Source organism: Giraffa tippelskirchi, chromosome 4, assembly GCF_054371585.1.
Source record: "Giraffa tippelskirchi isolate mGirTip1 chromosome 4, T2T-mGirTip1v1.2.pri, whole genome shotgun sequence".
Taxonomy (NCBI): domain Eukaryota; kingdom Metazoa; phylum Chordata; class Mammalia; order Artiodactyla; family Giraffidae; genus Giraffa; species Giraffa tippelskirchi.
Genome location: NC_137278.1, coordinates 89,941,424 through 89,962,762, shown reverse-complemented (window position 1 = coordinate 89,962,762; position 21,339 = coordinate 89,941,424). Strand labels below are relative to the sequence as shown.

The 21,339-nt window shown below is 38.1% G+C and overlaps 1 protein-coding gene across 2 annotated transcripts in view; it reads left to right on the top strand.

Moving 5' to 3' along the window:
* The window catches only part of EXOC6B (exocyst complex component 6B), a 760,794-nt gene that overhangs the window by 1,253 nt on the left and 738,202 nt on the right, over positions 1-21,339 (top strand). The gene's annotated exons all lie outside the window — the stretch shown is intronic.

The window sequence follows — 21,339 nt, the reverse complement described above, 5'->3', positions numbered from 1 at the left end:
ACACAGATTCCCCTCTGTGTGAATGCCTCTCTGAGATTTCTCACTCCTTCTGTCCCTAAAGTTCTGTGTTTGCTGGGATCCTGCGCCCACTCATCCTACACTCTTCCTAGTAGGCAATTCCATCCACTCCCACATTCAGGTTTTCAGACATGACCAGGCCTGTGCTTCAGAAAACCCACATTTCTAGCTTTTTTTCACAGAAAGGTCTCAACTTAAAAAATACTCACAACTTATAAGTTTTATTTTATTTGGTGGGAATTTTTAGGACCTCAAGCCAAGGAGATAGCATTTTAAGAAACCCTGAGAAAACTCCAAGGAGGGAAGGAGAGGTACCAGGTTATATAGAAGTTTTGCAACAAACGACAGGTGGTCTGAACATCAAAAGATTATTGTTAATTAAAGAAAACCAGATGACCCAAGTCAAGGAATTTAGCACTTTTCTATGTATGGGAAGCTGCAAGAGTCTGGGTTCACTGAAATCATTCCTTTGATACATGCCTTAGCTTTCAGGGGCCAGTAGCCTGTTTTCACATCCCTAAGTTCCTCAGGGCTAACCACAGGGAGTGGTTGCAGTCTGATGGCCACTAGATGGCAGGTATTCTTTCCTTCCTAAACCCTAACCCTAACCCTGAGTTCCCTCAGGGCTCATCAGCTCACTATCTGTGGTGGCTGCTGGTGACTGCGACATCCTTGTTTACTGATATGGCAGGAAGTATTCCATCTCTTAGAGGCAAAATGGGAAAGTTGGCGGGTGGCCCCAGATCTCCTTAAAAAGCAGTCTCTTGAGAGTTTAGCAAGCATGGCAGGCAACCCTCATAGCTCAGCCCAGGTCCACACAGGGCTCTTCCCTGCCCCAGGGACAGACAGCAAAATTGCCTTTCAAGGCTCCTAGAAAAATGCACTTTGCTCCCTTGTTCTTTGGGCTGCCATTGTGAACACCAGAACAATTTGGGAGAAGCTTTTCACTTTTCACTAAGGTGCCTTTACCACAGACTTTTTGTAAAATGTACACCCCAGACTGTAGTACATCACTGTGGAAATTATTCTAAGAACAAATGAAACTGGAAAATTTAGTAGATTTATTTGTTTATATAGCATAGCATTATTTTGAAACATTTTTATGTAAAATAGGATAAAGAAAATCAGTATTTATGCTAACTGATGTTGGGAGTCAAGATTACTAGGTTCAGTTCAGTTCAGTTCAGTCGCTCTGTCATGTCCAACTCTTTGCGACCCCATGAACCACAGCATGCCAGGCCTCCCTGTCCATCACCAACTCCCGGAGTCCACCCAAACCCATGTCCATCGAGTCGGTGATGCCATCTAACCATCTCATCCTCTGGCATCCCCTTCTCCTCCTGCCCTCAATCTTTCCCAGCATCAGGGTCTTTTCCAATGAGTCAGCTCTTCGCATCAGGTGGCCAAAGTATTGGAGTTTCAGCTTCAACGTCAGTCCTTCCAATGAACACCCAGGACTGATCTCCTTTAGGATGGACTGGTTGGATCTCCTTGCAGTCCAAGGGACCCTCAAGAGTCTTCTCCAACACCACAGTTCAAAAGCATCAATTCTTCCATGCTCAGCTTTCTTTATAGTCCAGCTCTCACATCCATACATGACCACTGGAAAAACCATAGCCTTGACTAGATGGACCTTTGTTGCCAAAGTAATGTCTCTGCTTTTTAATATGCTGTCTAGGTTGGTCATAACTTTCCTTCCAAGGAGTAAGCGTCTTTTAATTTCAATGCTGCAATCACCATCTGCAGTGATTTTGGAGCCCAGAAAAATAAAGTCAGCCACTGTTTCCACTATTTCCCCATCTATTCGCCATGAAGTGATGGGACCGGATGCCATGATCTTAGTTTTCTGAATGTTGAGCTTTAAGTCAACTTTTCACTATCCTCTTTCACTTTCATCAAGAGGCCCTTTAGTTCTTCTTCATTTTCTGCCATACGGGTGGTGTCATCTGCATATCTGAGGTTATTACCAGGTTAGTTAAGGGAATAATCTCTAAACTGAGTTTGAATTGGAAGCCAGAAAATTGTAGAATTTACTGCGATTACTTTTACACTTATACAATAACACCAAAAACCTTTTTCCCTTTTGATGTGTTCATTTTCCAATACCTATTGCAACAGAGAAAAGCAAACCTGACTCCATATTGAATCTTTTCCTTTAGCTCTAAGCTTTGTGCTCTGTTGCCTGTGCTTTTATCATGCTGGCTCTCTACCTTTTGTAAAAAGTGTTGCCTATAGCCTGAAATATGTGGGATTGCGCATTCTCTAGACTCTGACCTTTAAAAGTATAACACTTTTACTCATATAGAATGAAAAGTTGCAGAACGGAGGATAACATTTGTCTTTTCGGAGGTTTATAGGAACATTGAGACCTTATCTACTGGAGACCTACAAGGACAAAGGATGCTAGCACCAAGAAGTTTGCAACTAGCCATACCCACCTTGCCCCTTTTAGTATAAAAGAAACCTGGATTCTAACTTGGGTAAGATGATTGTTTGGAACACTCCTCCACCATCTTCTCAGTCTGCTGGCTTTCTGAATAGTTACCATTTCTTGCCCCAACACCTCCTGTCTCAATTTACTGGCCTGTTGTACGGTGAGCAGCACAAGCTTGCACTCAGTAATGCTGTGACGCTCCTTTTTAAGAGTTCTCCCTGCAACAGTGGCAGAGATTAAAGCAGTGCCCAGATAAAGTCTGCATTTGTGTTTTGTTTGGCCAGTAGGGCTTTTTTTTTTCCTGTTAAAATGTCAGGCGACATTTCTAAAATGGAAGATTTTACATAGTATCAGAATTTCCAGCTTCTTTGGAGTAATGGGAATGCCTGGCAAACTGGGTTCTGATTGAGGTAAACAATAGCACCTCTTGGAAAGAAGACTGTGCTCCAGTTTGCCAAGATTTTCATCACTCACAGGTGTAGGAAAACATTTGTTTCCCACTAATGACACATAGCTGAATTCTTACTCAGTGGTGTTGGTCTAAACATTAAAAGCCAGGGCATTGTGCTTGATTGTGAAGTGGATCTCAGAACGAGATGAGGAGGCTTTTGAGGTTTTAACAAGGACAGGACTCTGTATACCTGTATATCATTTGAAGCTGCCCTGTTTTTCACTTATCTATTAAGGATGGAAGATACAAAAGTTAGATTTGATTGCTTCAAAGCTAAACTCTCTTGTACTGGCCCAAAAGCCTACTCTTTAAGTAAATTTTAATAGCTTCCCCCTGCTCTCCTGGCCTCAGAAAACAGGTTGGTGAAAACACAGTCCCATCCATTCATTCATTCAGCATTTATTGAATTCCTACCATGTACTAGGCTTTGAAGAAAGGAGGGAGCAATAAAGGGATGGCCTAACCTCTTCTAAACTTAACAGCTTCTAAGAGGAACTATTTGGAAACAGCACCCAAGGAGAGTATGGTTTGCTTGACTGGAAGAGAGCCTGGAAAAATTTTCTTTTCTGAGAAAAATTGTTATCTGCTGTACCTGTCCTCCCACCTGTCTTATTTCAAGTAATATTTCAGTAATTTATGAATAATATTTCATGGGCAACACAGCTCATAGAATTCATTTAATAGTAACACAGTGGTTTCCAAATTTGTTTACACATTGGAGTCAGTGGGGAACTTCAGTACACTTATGCCTCTGTCCCACAGGCCTTGGTTTGGGAATTTTTTATTCTATTTAAACAAAAGCAAACAAACCCAGTTCACCCATTTCTCCCACCTCCACCCCCACCTCTTACTACCACCAATCTGTTCTCTGTATCTCTGTGCTTGGTTTTTGGGTTTTGTTTTTAGATTCCACATATAAGAGAGATCATATGGTGTTTGTCTGACTAATTTTACTTAGTGTTAATATAATGTCCTCAAGGTCCATCTATGTGGTCGAAAACGAAAGATTTCACTCTTCTTTTTTCATGGCTAAATGATATCCCACTGTATATCTATATCTATCTATCTATCTATATATATACCACAATTTTTGTATCCATTCATTCATCCTTAGACAATTAGATTGTTTCTGTATCTTGACTATTGTAAATAATGCTGCAATGAACACAGTCAGTTCAGTTCAGTCACTCAGTGGTGTCCAACTTTTTGTGACCCCATGGACTGCAGCATACCAGGCTTCTCTGTCCATCACCAACTCCTGGAGCTTGCTCAAACTCATGTCCATCGAGTCAGTGATGCCATCCAACCACTTCATCCAATGAACACAGGGGTGCATATATCTTTTCAAATTAGTGTTCTTGTTTTCTTTGGATAAGTACCCAGAAGTAGAATTGCTGGATCATATAGGAGTTCTATTTTTAATTTTTTGAGATACCCCTATACTATTTTCTATAGTAGTTGCACCAATTTGCATTCCCACCAACAGTGCACAAGAGTTCCCTTTTCTCCACATCATCACCAACACTTGTTTCTTATCTTTTTGACAGCACCAGTTCTAACAGGTATGAAGTGATATCTCATTGTGGTTTTGAGTTGCATTTCCCTGATGATTAGTAATGTCAAGCATCTTTTCCTGTGTCTGTTGCCCATCTGTGTGTCTTCTTTGGTAAAATGTCTATTCAGATCCTCTATCCATTTTCAATTGGATTGTTTGGCTTTCTGCTTCTGAATTGTATGATATTGTTTGTTTTAGTCCCTTATGAGATACACGATTTGCAATTATTTTCTCTCATTCAGTGGATTTCCCTTTTTGTTGTGTTGATAGTTTCCTTTACTGTGCAAAAGTTTTTTAGTTTGATACCCTCTCATTTGTTTATTTTTGCTTTTATTGCTTTTGGTGTCAGATTCAAACAATCATTGCCAAGACCAATATATCAAGGAGCTTACAGCTTATGCTTTCTTCTAGGAATTTTATGGTTTCAGGTCTTATGTTCAAGTCTTTAATCCATGTTTAGTTCAGTTTTTGTGTATCATGTAAGATAGTGGCTCAATTTCATTCTTTTGCAAAATGCTGTCCAACTTTCCCAGTACCAATTATTGAAAAGACTGTCCTTTCCCTGTTTGATATTTTTGGCCCCTTTGTCATTTTTATTTTATTTTTATTTTGTCATAATTATTTAACCAAATTTGTGGGTTTATTTCTGGACTCTATTCTGTTTCACTGATCTATGGGTCTGTTTTTATTCCAATACCATACTGTTTCAGTTACAAAGCTTTATAATCTATTTTGAAATTGGGGAGCTTTATTTTTTTGCAAGAACTTTATCGGAATTTTTAAGAGTTCTCCAGATGATTCTAACCTGCAAACAAGCTTGAGAACCACTGCAATAGCAATTGGCAGTAACTTTTTTTAAGGGTATAAACGCCTGAAAGGAAAGTCATATGTTAAAATAGGTTTAAAAGCCTAAACCTGACAAAGGCATTGAAAGGAAAAATTAATGAAATTTGAATAAGCTCTGTAGGTTAGTTACTGATACTGTATCATTTCCTGATTTTGACTCATTTCTCAGTTAACTGGAGTACCTTGAATTTGTTTTTTTCAGAGAAGCTATATAAGTTGTTTACTTTTTGAGCCCTTAAATATATAAAAGTATCTTCTGTTACATTCTCTTATGAACAAGACCAAAATATGACATAGAATTATTGACTCATAATATTTTTTGTTTGATATTCTGAAATGATACTCTATCACCTTTCTAATATTCAGTGTTACCCCCCACCCCAAATAAGCCTGGTGTTAATGTTTTTTATTTTGTAAGTAACTCATTCTATTCCTGACTGGGTTCATACAGGATTATTTATTTACAAACTTTGAGTCTACTTGGTATGTTTAGGTGTAGGTCTCATTTTTAATCATTTATTAATTTATTGGACAAAGATTTATTAGGCATCTACCATGTTTTCATGGTAGTTTAGTGGGCACTTTTGTTAGGAAGACAACTCTTTTCGTCAGTTTAGGGACATCTTTCTCTAACTCATCTCATTACAGTCTTTTCAAGTAGAATTCCCAGTGTTTGGTTCATTTAGTCTGACTTGTACTCCTTTCCCAATTTTGAACCAGTCCATTGTTCCATGTCTGGTTCTGTTTACTTCTTGACCTGCATACAAGTTTCTCAGGAAGCAAGGAAGGTGGTCTGGTATTCCTATCTCTTGAAGAATTTTCTCAGTTTGTTGTGATCCACACAGTTAAAGGCTTTAGCATAGTCCATGAAGCAGAAGTAGATGTTTAACTGGAGTTCTCTTGCTTTTTCTATGGTCCAGTGGATGTTGGCAATTTGACCTCTGGTTCCTCTGCCTTTTCTAAATTCAGCTGGTATATCTGGAAGTTCTCAATTCACATACTGTTGAAGCCTAGCTTGAAGGATTTTGAGCATTACCTTGGTAGCATATGAGACGAATACAATTGTGCGGTAGTTTGAGCATTCTTTAGCATTGCCTTTCTTTGGGATTGGAATGAAAACTGACATTTTCCAGTCCTGTCGCCACTGCTGAGTTTTCCACATTTGCTGGCATATCGAGTGCAGCACATTCACAGCATCATCTTTTAGGATTTCAAATAGCTCAACTGGAATTCCATCGCCTCCACTAGCTTTGTTTGTAGTAATGATTCCTAAGGCCCACTTGACTTCACACTGCAGGATGTCTGGCTCTAGGCGAGTGACCACACCATTGTGGATATCTGGGTCATTAAGACCTTTTTGGTACAGTTCTTCTGTGCATTCTTGCTACCTATTATTAATCTCTTTTGCTTCTGTTAGATTCTTACCATTTCTGTCCTCAAGATTGCCAGGAGAAATGTCAACAGCCTCAGATATGCAGATGATACCACCCTAATGGCAGAAATTGAAGACAAACTAAAGGGTCTCTTGATGAAAGTGAAAGAGGAGAGTGAAAAAACTGGCTCAAAACTCAACATTCATAAAACTAAGATCGTGGCATCTGTTCCCATCACTTCATGACAGATAGACGGGGAAAAAATGAAAACAGTGACAGACCTTATTTCTTGGGCTCCAAAATTGCTGCAGACAGTGACTGCAGCCATGATATTAAAAGACGGTTGCTCCTTGGAAGAAACATAGGTTTCAAATCCAGACAGCATATTAAAGAAGAAACTTAGGTGACAAACCTAGACAGTGTATTAAAAAGCAGAGACATCACTTTGCTGACAAAGGTCCATATAGTCAAAGCATGGTTTTTCTAATAGTCATGTAGGGATGTGAGAGCTGGACCATAAAGAAGACTGAGCACTGAAAAATTGATGCCTTCGAACTGTGGTGCTGGAGAAGATTCTTAAGAGTCCCTTGGACAGCAAGGAGATCAAACCAGTCAATCCTAAAGGAAATCAATCCTGAATACTCATTGGAAGGGATGATGCTAAAGCTGATGCTGGAAAAGATTGAAGGCAGGAGTAGAAGGCAATGACAGAAGATAAGATGGTTGGATGGCCTCCCCAACTCAATGGATGTGAGTTTGAGCAAAACTCCAGGAGACAGTGGAGGACAGGGAAGCCTGGTGTGCTGCAGTCCGTGGGATCGCAAAGAGTTGAACACGACTTAGTGACTGAACAACAACCATCATGTTGATGTCTTTTATCACTTTTATGTGAACTCAATAAATATTTCTTAAATTAGCCTTTCAAATCACTGTAGCATCAATCTGTAAGTCATTGCCTCCTTGTGTTTACCTTGTTGAATACAGGGCTTCAGACTGCTTTAAGGTATAAGGACAGAGCTCTGTGTAGCAGCCAAGCTCAGCGCTTTGCAGAATGGATTATTGTCACCTGCTCCATGTACAGGAGGGTTATAAGTTATATGTGTGTGTGTGTGCACCTATGTGCATGAATGTGTGTATGCCTAGAAGGTGGCATCTAAGTCTGTTTTTGTTGACCATGGAGAGAAGATGCTGATTGCTTGCAAAGGCATCTGGCCCAAGCACTCCATAATCCTTTGATTTAGTAGCAAAACACACAGATATAATACATGTACAAGGAAGCATTGCAAACCTCTGAACAAAGAGTGGGTTAAGCATACACATTTAACCCTGCTTCCTCCTGAAACAACAACAACAATGAAGTTGTTATTGTTGCTTTTAATAATACAAACATACTTGGTTTGGGAGATGGGAAAGGAGGTAATTACAAAATTTTGGATGCTAGAAATAACATAGATGACTTAGGAGACTCAAAGAAGCCAAATTATTGGTAGCAATGGGGAGAGCTGAGATCCAGCTTAACTTACTGGCAAAATTCTCAAAAGGATCAGAAATTGGCAACACCAACTATCTCTAGATGAATGATAATGAGGAAGGCTATAATAGCAAGAGAGTAAAAGCCAGTGAGAATCTAAATCCCCTCCTTCAGTCTACACCTGTGGTTGATTAATCCTCTCTTGCCTCAGATTATCTGTAGGCTTATGGACTAAATATTTACCCCTAAAATTCATATGTTGAAATCCTAGCCCCCAGTTCGAGGTGGGAAGGTAATTAGATCATGAGAGTGGAGCCCTTATGAATGAGATTAGTGCCTTTATAAGAACTCTGGAGCTTGTCCTTGTTCTCTGCCATGTTAGATACAATGAAAAGATGGCTGTTTGTAAACCCTCACTAGACATTGGATCTGCTGTCACCTTGATCTTTGATTTCTCAGCCTCCTGAACTGTTTGTGGTTTAAGCCACCCAGCCCATGGTAATTTGATATAGCTGCTTGAACTGTCAAAGACAAAGACTAAAGGTTTATTTTCTGGAAAGGGAGAAACATAAGATCTCTGGGCTAGAGAATACCAAGTACAGGTGAGGCCATGAACATCCTAATAAAAGGAGAGGAGGGAATGAGAAGGCAGGATTAAGTGGACAAATAAGACTGAAGGCTGGGACACCGCCCCCGCCACAGGCTTCTTTCCCCTCTGAGCCCTAAGAATGATGGCAGCAAGACCTTGATCCTTCACACTGCACACTAGAAGAGTCTGACCACCCCAAGAGGAAAGATCCAACATCAGGAGTTTACCATCAAATGGCTTAATGAGATCACCTTATGCTGCTGCTAAGTTGCTTTAGTCGTGTCCGACTGTGCGACCCCATACACCTTATAATGAAGTCCAAAGTCAACAAGCTCCATTCACTTACTCAGGGCTTTCAAATAAATTTTTAGTTCCCTCTCCCCAAATGGAAACTATCTTATGAATGAAACAAGAAGATAATATACGAGAACAAAAAGTTGTTAGAAATTAAAAATAGGGTAACAGAATAGTTATAAAAATTAATAGACTGGTAGGAAGATAAATTTGAGAACATTTTTTTCCAGATAGTAGAACAAAAAATATAAGGCAAAAAGAAAGCAAGAATGCTAGTGGACCAACTCAGGATATCCAAAATCTGGATGAGAGCAATTTTATAAAGAGAGATAGAAAATAAGGAAAAGAAAAAAAAAAGAAAAGGAAATCGATAGTGAAACAATTCAAGAAAAATGTGCAGAATTAAAGGGCATGAATTTCTAAAACAAAAAGTATACAAATTTCTACTGTGTACCCAGAACAAGGGATTATCATTATACCAAGGCTTATCATTATAAACTTTGAACAATGGAGGTAAAAAAAAAGATCCTACTGATTTCTAGAGAGGTAAAAACAACAAAAAAAATAGATTATATAGAAACAAAAGATGGTAATTAGAATGTTGTTGGACTTCTGGACAATAACACCAGAAATTCTGAAGGAAAATTATTTCTAACCTTGAATTCTATATTCACAAAAACCATTAATTATGCGTGAGGGTAGAATCATATGCCTTTCCAGGTACACGTGCATGCTAAGTCTCTTCAGTTGTGTCCAACTCTTTGCGACCCTATGGACCATAGCTCACTAGGCTCTTTGTCCATAGGATTCTCCAGGCAAGAATACTGGAGTGAGTTGCCATGCTCACCTTTTTTCCAGGTATACAAATCTCAAAATATGTCTCTTACATACTCTTAAATATATCAAGAAATTTCCTGAGGATTATGACACTAAAATAAGACAAACCAAAGAAAAAAAGGCTTAGGATATAGAAAAGAAGAGCTAAAACACAGGAGAGGGGCAATAGGATCCCATGATAATGGCTAAATTACTTGATGGCAGGTGGAAGTTGTATTTCTCTCTGTCAAAAGTAGGTGTGCTCTCATGGGAAGGTTGATCGCTCTGTCTTCCATAAGACTGTTCAGGGGCCCAAATCCTTCTATCCTATTGGTTTGCCATCAACTAGGATGTTGTCCTTATCTACATGGTCCAGTCTGGCTCACCAACACTCCATTTACATTTCAACTTTCAGGAAGAAGAGGGCAAGTAGCTTCCACTCATATCCCATTAGCCTGAATGATTACATGATATATATGCTGGGAAGGATGGAAATCATGTGTTCCTGAGCTGGGTTATGGAAGTGGATTTTCCTTCCCTACAGCAACACTCCAACTTCATTGCTGTCATTAACAGATAGCTCCTGCCTTTCTTTAGTGGCTTGAGAAAAAAGGGAAAGAAATCAGAGCCAGTCCTCCTGCCCTCATACTTGTCATTACTCCTCAAAACTCACCTTTTCTAGACCAATATCATATGATATAACTAATATATGGAATCTAAAAAAAAATGATATAAATGAGCTTATTTACAAAACAGAAACAGACTCACAGACATAGGAAACAAACTTATGGTTACCAAATGGGAAGGGGGAGAAATGGATAAATTAGGAGTTGGGATTAACATATACACTACTATATAAAAAACATATAATTGACAAGTACCTGCTATATAGCACAGTGACCTCTGTTCAATATTCTGTAATAACCTAAATGAGAAAAGAATCTGAAAAATAACAGGTATGTGTATGCATATAACTAAATTGTTTTGCTGTACACCTGAAACTAACACAACATTGTAACTCAACTATATTCCAATATAAAATTAAAAAAAAATTTTAACTTACTTTTTCTTTATTGCCTCCTTTGACCTAAGATTCCTCAATAGTTTGTCGCCTGGTGACAGTTGTCTTATGTGTATTCTTTGGTTTCCTTCATTCATGTGTACATTCATTCAACAGCTATTTATTGAGTACCTATGAAGTACCAGGCTTCCAGGATACCACATCCACCCTACATCTAGGCACTGGGGATACCTCAGTGTAAAAAATAGGTTGAAAATAATATAATATTGTAAATCAACTGTATATCAACTATACTTCAAGTTTTTAAAAAGGCAAAAACTCTTGTCTTCCCAAAACTTCCTGCAGGCTGGTAGGGAGAAACACACGCATTACATGCACACACACACACACACACACACACACACACACAAAGTAAAACCTTATGTATTGGGGATGGTGATAAACTTCAAAGGAAAATAAAACTAAAATGGTGACTATGGAGTGCTAGGCTGGAGGGTGCTTGCAGTTTAATATAGAGTGGCCAGAGAATGCCATGCTGAAAGCACGATACTTGAGAACTGTAGGAGGAGAGAGAGTGATCCATGAAGATAGCCAGAGGAGGAATATTTCAAGCATAAGTATTTCCGAACATAAGTGTTAAGGCTATGAAGTGGGAGTGTTCTTGGCTTGTAGGAAGAACAGGAAAAAGTCAGGGTAGTTTTATTAGTGTTAGAAAGGCAGAGGGAATTTGGAGCAGAGATCAGAGAAATCACGGAAGGCCAGATTTGTATAGGATCTTGTAGGCTTTTCCTCTTATTAAGAGAACTTTGGAAAAGCATTGGAGGAATCTGAGCAGAAGGGACCTGCTTAGATTTAGGATCATTCTTGCTTCAGTTTTTATAATAACTTCTAGGGAGAAGCAGGAAGACCATTTAGGATATTATTTCTGTAATACAGATGAATGATTGTGGAGTTTGGGGCCAGGGTGATAGCAGGAAGGTCATGAGAGGTGATCCATATGGGGATGTATCTTGAAGAAAAGCCCAAAAGTCTTTGCTGAGGAAGTAGATTTGGACATATGAAAAAGATAATAATCAATAGTGACCCTAAGATTTGGGGCCTGAGCAACTGGGAGGATAAAAACTGCCATTCCCTGGGATGGGGAAGACTGCAGAAGGAACAGGATTCTTCCGGGGGAAATCAAGAGCTTGGTTTTGCATATATTAAGTCTAGATGTCTACTAGACATCCAAGAGGTAGAGATCAAGTAGTGGATAATGTTTGGAGTAAAGTAGAGAGGTCTGCACTGGTGATATAAATTTAAGAGTCTTCAGCAGATAGTTTTAAAGCCTCAAGGCAGGTTGAACTCCCTTAGAGAGTAAGTATGGATGAAGATGGATGGGCTTCCTAGGTGGCACTAGTGGTAAAGAGCCTGCCTGCCAATGCAGGAGACGTAAGAGACATGGGTCTGATCCCTGGGTCAGGAAGATACCCTGGAGAAGGGCACGGCAACCCACTCTAGTATTCTTGCTTGGAGAATCCTATGGACAGAGGAGACTTGTGGGCTACGGTCCATAGGGTCACAAAGAGTTGAACACAATGGAAGGAAATCGGCACATTTATACACTCTAGACCTGCTGAGGGTAGAATTCAGCAGGCTAGTTCAACAGATGACTCTCTAAGGCATTTTGAAGCATGGTATCTGCAATAGGGAACCCATGGAATAGAGGTGACATCAACCATACCCACTCAGGAAAAAAAGTAATAATAAAATTTTTTCATACAATAAAAAAAACGAAAGCTTGGAAACTGTAGACAATCATTTTCCATGTTTTTCTTGGTCAAATAAAATTAGTGCCCTAAGTATATATATATCCCATGTATATTATATAATATGTTGGGACAACTAGATATCTTTCTGGAAAAGATAAATTTGGATCCATATCTCACCCTATATACATCAATACAAACCCCAAATAGAGCAAAAATTTACGTGGAAAAATAAAACTATTAAAGGAGTAGAAGGAAGATGAGCAGTTTCTTTGTAACATTGGAGAGAAAGAGGCCTTTCTATGATTCAAAGTCCAAAAGCCAAATAAGAGGGATTGATATATTTACCACCAAAAAATCTGATGGCAAGAAAGTTGCATGCATGCTCAGCTGTCTCCAGCTCTTTTGTGGCCCCATGGACTGTAGTCATCCAGACTCCTCTGTCTGTGGGATTTTCCATGCAAGAATCTTGGAGTGGGCTGCCATTTCCTCCTCTATGGGATCTTCCTGACCCAGAGATCCAACCCCTGTCTCCTATGGCTCCTGTATTGGCAGAAGGAGTTTTTACTACTGGGTCACCTAGAGACAGTTACAAGGCAGAGAAATAGGAAATATTTGCAACTCAGAAAACTGACAAAGGGATAATCTCCTAAATATATAAAAAAGTTCTTGCTATGAAGACACAAAAGAACACAATATGAAATAAGAAATGTAAGTGATTTTAAGCACATGAAAGATGCTCAATTTCACTTATGATGTGAGAACTGAAAATTAAAACAAAATTGACCAAAAATTTGAAATTTAATAGCATATTTTTAGCAAGGAACTCTTATGCATTGCTGATTGCAACCCTATGGAAGGCAACTTGAAAATATCTTTCAAAACTACAAATGTTTTTATTCTTTGACCAGTAATCTCACTTACAGGATTTTACCTCAGACTTCCTGTGTATTAAATAACTTATGTTAAAGGTTTTGCATTGCTTATGATAACAAAAGGTTAGAAAAGATCTAAATGTTATAAACAGTGACCTGGTTAGGTACATTATGGTACCTCTACAAAGTGGAATAATACACATGTGTAAAAATGAATGAGACTTTATGTACTGATGTGAAAGGATTCCAGAATATACTGACTGGAAAAGGCAAAGTGAGGAACAGAAAAAAGTGTATATTATGCTACCTTTTGTGCATTATAAGGGGAGAATAAAAATATACACTTAGATTTTCTTACACTTACATATTAAATATTAGAAAGACCCCCAATAAATTATAAAATTAGTTAACTGTGGAAGAAGAGGAGACTGTGAATATACTCAGAGTGTACATTTTTGTGTTATTTTGATTTTTTAAGCCTTGTAAATGCATTCTCTATTCAGAACTAAATTAAATAGATTTTAAATGAAAACAAAATGTACTAAAAGAACAAAGAAAGATTATATCAGAATTTTAATCTTTGTAGATTTTCTTGGCATTTTAGCATTCACAGCATGAAACAAAATAATCTTTAAGAATTAAATTTTTAGTTATTAAATTTTATTTAGCTTTGAGTCTTTCAAAAAAAGGCCTATTTGGGAACTCTTCACAGCTTATGAGAATGACTTACAAGGAGAATATCAACTTGGCCATCATAAAAGTTTGTAAGAAGGAAAACTCTAAAATCGTGTAAAGCAATATCTATGCTGAAATAACTGACTCAGATAGAACAAAGAATATAGACTATGAATAAAAGGAGAAAGTTTCAGAGAAAATTGTGGTATCCCATGCCCATTCTTTCCTTAACTCATCAAATTTCAAAACAACAGACTTGGGACTTCCCTGGTGGTCCAGTGGTTAAGAATCTGCCTTCCAATGCAGGAGACACAGGTTCAATCCCTGGTTGGGGAACTATTGTCAAGATCCCACATGCTGCAAGACAACAGAGCCCTCATGCCCTAGGGATCATGCATCGAAATTAGAGAAGCCTGCGTGCTGCTGTGAAGATTCTGTGTGCCGCAACTAATAACACACAGCCAAATAAAAATAAATATTTAAAAAAAAAAACAGACTTTATAAAAATATTTCAAGAAAATAGTTCCTTCTACTTTTGAGTCTATACAAAAATTTAAACAGAAAGCTTGACAAAATATTACTATAGACTACAAACTATTTTTGGTGCTAGAAAATGAAGGATTTTTGACGTTTGATGAAGAAATAAAATCCTTCTATAAAATGTTACTAAAGATGTTTCTTAGAATTAAAGTCTGTGGTGTGTAAAAAGGTTAATGATATTATTAGATGTGCTACTTGTGTATCCTGTACATCTCGAAAATGAAGAAACTTGGAAACATTTGAAAATGCAGAAATAACTAAAATTCTTTAAAAAATAAGAACTATGGATTTCTGGAAATGAACAGAGTAAATATTTCCCATACTCTTCTCCAGACAAAGCAAACAATGTGATACAGAAGATATTTGGAATTGCTGTTGGACCAAAAGAAAGCCTTGACATTTTCTTTGCAGATAACAACAGCAACACAGCAACAACTCATGGTAGCTTCAAGATAAAGTAGTTAATTTGCTGGAATCGCTGAAGTAATAAACTTAGTTGTCTTATGAAGGCAGTGTTCCCTTCTCTGTCTGAATTTAACAATAAACATGAGCAAGAGGGAAGGCTAGAATGACCCATGTGACAATGGATTGGCATTGGAAATATCAATATGAACTCATATTTAGATTAACATAGACACAGAGGAATAGACAAATAATAGATATGTGCATACACACACACACATATATACACACACACACATATACATACACACACATACACATATATACATGTGTGTATACATACATGCATGTATATATACACATATATGTATATATACACACATACATGCATATATACACACACACATGTGTGTGTGTGTGTATATATATACACACACATTTATAAGCTGTCTTTTGAGAGGGTCAGAAGCAAAGATTACCCCAGTGGCAGAAAGTATAGTAAGTGTCCAGATCTTGGCTTGTAAAACCATTCTCTGGTAAAAAGAACCAGGGCTCCATGGAGGAATGGCTGATTTTAGAACTGGTACAAAAAATGGCTTGGAACACGTTGTAGTGCCAGAAAGTAAACAAGTGCTTAAAAAATAAAAGCATCCACAATGACAGGGGTATGTGAAAGAGATACAGGAGGCAACTGAAAGTGCTCACAGTGGCCAAAATGGAACAAATTAAGCAATAAAACCAAGTAGACTGGGTTGTGACCTGAAGCATAAAATAATTTCCCATGAATCTACATGCTATAAATAAATGATTAAGTAAATAAACATAAGGAGTCGAGCAGACAAACCTCTCATACAGAACAATTCATAACTCCCATTTCTTAACTGTGGCTGTGCATAGTGAATTCCTTCAAATTGTGTAGTATATAAGGGCCAGGGGGTGAGGACGTTACAGTGGAGAAATTATGATGTGATGAGAATGTCACTTTACCACTGAGATCTTCCTTCCCCAAACCCATAATCCCAGAATAATCATGAGAAATATATCAGTCAAACCCATATTGAAGGACATTTTACAAAATATTTGACCAATACTTCTCAAAATATCATAATTATCAAGAACAAAGAAAGTCTGAGTAACTGTCATTGTCAAAAGGACACTAAGGAGACACAGCAACTAAATGTAATATTTTATACTGGAAGGGATCTTGGAACAGAAAAAGAATATTAGGTAAAAACTAAAGAAATCTGATTAAAGTGTTGACTTTAGTTAATAGCAATGCATCAATATTGGTTCATTAGTTGTGAACAAATGTACTACACTAATCTAGAATATTAGTTGGGATAAGCTACATGTGGAGAAGGCAATGGCACCCCACTCCAGTACTCTTGCCTGGAAAATCCCATGGATGGAGGAGCCTGGTAGGCTGCAGTCCATGGGGTCGCTAAGAGTCGGACACGACTGAGTGACTTCACTTTCACTTTTCCCTTTCATGCACTGGAGAAGGAAATGGCAACCCACTCCAGTGTTCTTGCCTGGAGAATCCCAGGGACGGCGGAGCCTGGTGGGCTGCCATCTGTGGGGTCGCACAGAGTCGGACACGACTGAAGCGACTTAGCAGCAGCAGCAGCAAGCTACATGTAGATATATCATCACAATATTTTTTGTCAATCTAAAATTACTCTTAAAAAAGAGCCACTCAATAAATTTCTCTTCTTTTAAAAAATTATCAAACTTAGGTAGGTATATTTTAAAATTATTTTATTATTCTTATTGTTATTTTATTTATTTTTATTTTTTGGCTGTACCATGCAGCATGTAGAGTCTTAGTTTCTTGACCAGGGATTTAACCTGTGCCCCCTGTGTTGGAAGCACAGCGTCTCAACCATTGGACCACCAAGAGAGTCCTGATAGATTTGTTTTTAGGTCTACAATTTATTACTTAAAATGCATGCAAAATATTGGGTAGATTAATGGAAGGATAGAGGTCTGTCTAACTAGATAGACAGGTATGTGATTAAATAAAAAAAGAAAATAGTGAATTGTTACTAGTAAAATCTAGGTTGTTGACCAGTAATTCCATTCCTAGGTATTTACTCAAGAGAAATGAAAACATATGTCTCCGCAATAACTTGCATACAAACATTCACAGTAGCATTATGCACAGTCACTCCAAACTGGAAACATTTTAAATGTCCATCAGCTTGTAAATGGGTAAATAAAATGTAGTATACCTATAAATTGGAATACCACTAAGCAATAAAAAGGAACAGTTCTGATATATGCTACAACGCAGGTAAACTTTATGAAAGAGGCCAGGCAAAAATAACTACCTATATGAAACTTCTAGAAAGAGCAAAACAGACAAAAAGCAAACCAATGGTTACCTAAGACTGAGGGGAGAGGCAAGAATTAGCTCCAAATAGGCACAAGGGAATTTTTTGGAGTGATTGATATGTTCTAACACTGGATTGTGATGATATTTGCACAATTGCAAGAGTTCTCTAGTTTTAGTTCTTAAATTTAAGTTTTTGATCCTTTTGGAATTGATTTTTGTATATGGTGTGAGGTGATGGTCCAACTATGGGTTTTTTTTTTTTGCCTGTAGATATCCTGTTTTCAGGCTTCCCAGGTGGTGCTAGTGGTAAGGAACCAGCCTGCCAGTGCAAGAGACACAAGAGACATAGGTTCAATCCCTGGGTTGGGAAGATCCTCTTGAATGGGACATGGCAACCCACTCCAGGATTCTTGCCTGGAGAATCCCATGGACAGAGGAGCCTGGCAGGCTACGGTCCATAGCATTGCAAAGAGTAGGAGGTGCCTGAAGTGATTTAGCACACGTGCACACATATCCCGTTTTCACAAAAATATACTATTGAGAAGACCTAGACCTGTCTCCCACTGAATCGACTTGGTACTCTTGTCAAAAATCAATTGGCCATAGATACGAGAATTTATTTCTGGGCTCTCAACTTTATTCCATGTTCTATATGTCTATCTTTATGCCAGTGTCACACTGTATTGACAACTATAGCTTTGTACATTAGGAAATTAGGAAACTAGGAAACTGTGAGTTCTTCAAGATTGTTTTGGCTCTTGAGGGTCTTTTGAAATTCCATATGAATTTTAGGATGGGCTTTTCCATTCCTGAAAAAAAGAGCAAGAAATGCCATTGGAATTTTGAAAGGAATTGCACTGAATCTGTACATCAGCTTTCCAATCTATGAACATGGGGTATTTTTCCATTTATTTAGGTTTTCTTTAATTTCTTTCAGCAACTATTTTGTAATTCTAACCTGGGTAAGATAGTTCTTTGAGACACTAGTCCACCATCTTCTCAGTCTGCTGGTTTTCTAAATAAAGTTGCTATTCCTTGCCCCAATACTTCTCTTGATTTATCGGCCTGTGGTGTGGTAGTACAGCCTTGAACGTGGTAACATTTTCTTGCCTAATTGCTCTAGCTAGAACTTCTAGTACAATGTTGAAAAGAAGTGGCAAAAATCAACATCTTTGATGTTTTCCTGATGTTGTTTAGTCACTAAGTCATGTCCGACTATTTGTGACCCCCATGAACTGCAGCACTCCAGGATTCCCTGTCCTTCACTGTCTCCTGGAGTTTGCTCAAACTCATGCCCGTTGAATCAGTGATGCCATCCAACCATCTCATCCTCTGTGATTCCCTTCTCCTCTTTGCCTTCAATCTTTTCCAACACCAGGGTCTTTCCCAATGAGTTGGCTCTTCGCATCAGGTGGCCAAAGTATTGGAGCTTCAGCTTCAGCATCAGGCCTTTCAATGAATACTCAGGGTTGATTTCCTTTAGGGTTGACTGGTTTTATCTCCTTGTAGTCCCAGGGACTCTCAAGAGTCTTCTCCAGCACCACAGTTTGAAAGCATCAGTTCTTCAAGGAAAATCTTTCAGTCTTTCATATTAGGTTTTTTTACATGGCCATTATCATGTTGAAGAATTTCCCTCTATTTCTATTTGTTGAGTGTTTTTATCTTGAAAGAATACTGGATTTTGTCAAATAAATTTTCTGTATCAGTTGAGATGTTGATTGTCATTTTCCCCCTCATTCTATTAATGAGATATATAGAATTGATTAATTTTATATGTGAAACCAACCTTCCATTCTTGGGATAAATCCCACTGGGTAATGATTAAATTAATCCTTTTATATTCATGGCATCCCACTCCAGTACTCTTGCCTGCATAAGGGAATGTTGGTATGTAGTTTTCTTGTAGTGTCGTTTGCTTTGTTCTTAGGGTAATAGTAAAGGAGATTTGAGCAACAAAGCTACAAGTTTGACTTAAAAGATATATACTGTGAACCTGCATGTGTATATATGTGTGTTTGTGTGTATTTGTTTGTGAAGAGAGAGAGAGAATATTTTGTATCCACAACTAAACAACATTAATTTTTTAATTACTGGAAGAACATAAACATAGGGATTTCTATAAATCCCCCAAAGTCTCTTACCACAATGTATTAATAGCTGCTGCTGCTGCTGCTAAGTCACTTCAGTCATGTCCAACTCCGTGCGACCCCATAGACGGCAGCCCACCAGGCTCCTCTGTCCCTGGGATTCTCCAGGCAAGAATACTGGAGTGGGTTGCTATTTCCTTCTCCAGTATTAATAGCAAATGGTTTTTAAAAAATCACTTGAATTTCTAAAACCATCTTTTCAGATAATTCATTTCAAAGTGGAAATAAAAATCTGTTCATTAAATAACAACGACAGCCCTACTTTGTATACTAGCAAAACCCTTCTCCGAAGAAAATTTACATTACTAAGAAGCTTTTATTAGAAAGCAAAAAAGAAAAGAAATGAATGAAATGAGTTCATTGAGTTAAGGATCTTTGTTTGCAAACAACAGAAATCAACTTGGACAAAATAAAACAGAAAAAAATTTGATTCAATTCAGCACTGAAAGAAAAAGCTAAAAAAACACAGGTCTTATAAAGGGCAGAAATCACAGGTGGCTCTGGGGTTGCTTTCTGAATCAGGAAACAGAGAGCAGTGTATCAGTACAGGATGAATCAATTACTAGATGAATCAGCTACAGCTGTTTCAAGTCTTATGATTTTGCTTAAGATTTAGTTGCATGGAGAGGGCGTAAAATTAGCCTAGGTCAGGTTTCGTGTCTATTTCTTAATCTAGAAAAGTTCAGTGTGTCTTCATTGATGGTTTCACCAAGTAGTATCTAATGGGGACATTACTTCCTTAAGAAAAATTGGAATGGTGCTATCAGAGGAAGGGGCAATGAATATGGCATGCTGCTGCTGCTGCTAAGTCGCGTCAGTAGTGTCCGACTCTGTGAGACCCCATAGACGGCAGCCCACCAGGCTCCTCTGTCCCTGGGATTCTTCAGGCAAGAACACTGGAGTGGGTTGCCATTTCCTTCTCCAATGCATGAAAGTGAAAAGTGAAAGTGAAGTCGCTCAATCGTGTCTGACTTTTAGCAACCCCATGGACTGTAGCCTACCAGGCTCCTTTGTCCATGGGATTTTCCAGGCAAGAGTACTGGAGTGGGTTGCCATTGCCTTCTCCAGAATATGGTATGGCAAAACAACAAATTGTCCATTATGCACCATTTGATGCTAGATTTTTTCTAGGATGTTCACTATAGCATTTATTTATAGTACCATAAACTTACTTATCTTTATGGTAAAAAGCATCTACCTCACCATAAAGTTATGAGATCTCAATGTTAACTGAACTGATAAATATAGAGTATTTAAGATCATCTATGATACAGCCATTATAACTACGTTTTGAACAAATATGTAAAGAATAGAAAAAACTTACTATGGATAAGTAGAATAAAATCTGTTTAGAGGCTATGAATTAAATTTAGTTAAAGCATTTTATTTATGCATGTAACCAACTCCTGAGAAAAATATGAAATATGTGTGTGTATCCATAAACTAACATCCGAACCTGTAAAGATAACCTTATTTGGGAAAAGGTCTTTGTAGATGAAAACATAATTAAATGAATGATCTTGAGATCTTATTAGATTATCCTCATGACTTAGATCTAATGACCGGGGTCCTTAAAAGAGACAGAAGACAAGACACAGATACAAGGAAGACATGGCCATGTGAAGACAGAGTTTAGAGTAATGTGACCACCAGCAAAAGAATTACTGGAGTCACTGGAAGCTGGAAGAAGCAAGAAACTGTTCTCTTCACTGCTGAAGGGAGTGCAGCCCTGCTATATACAGAAAGAAA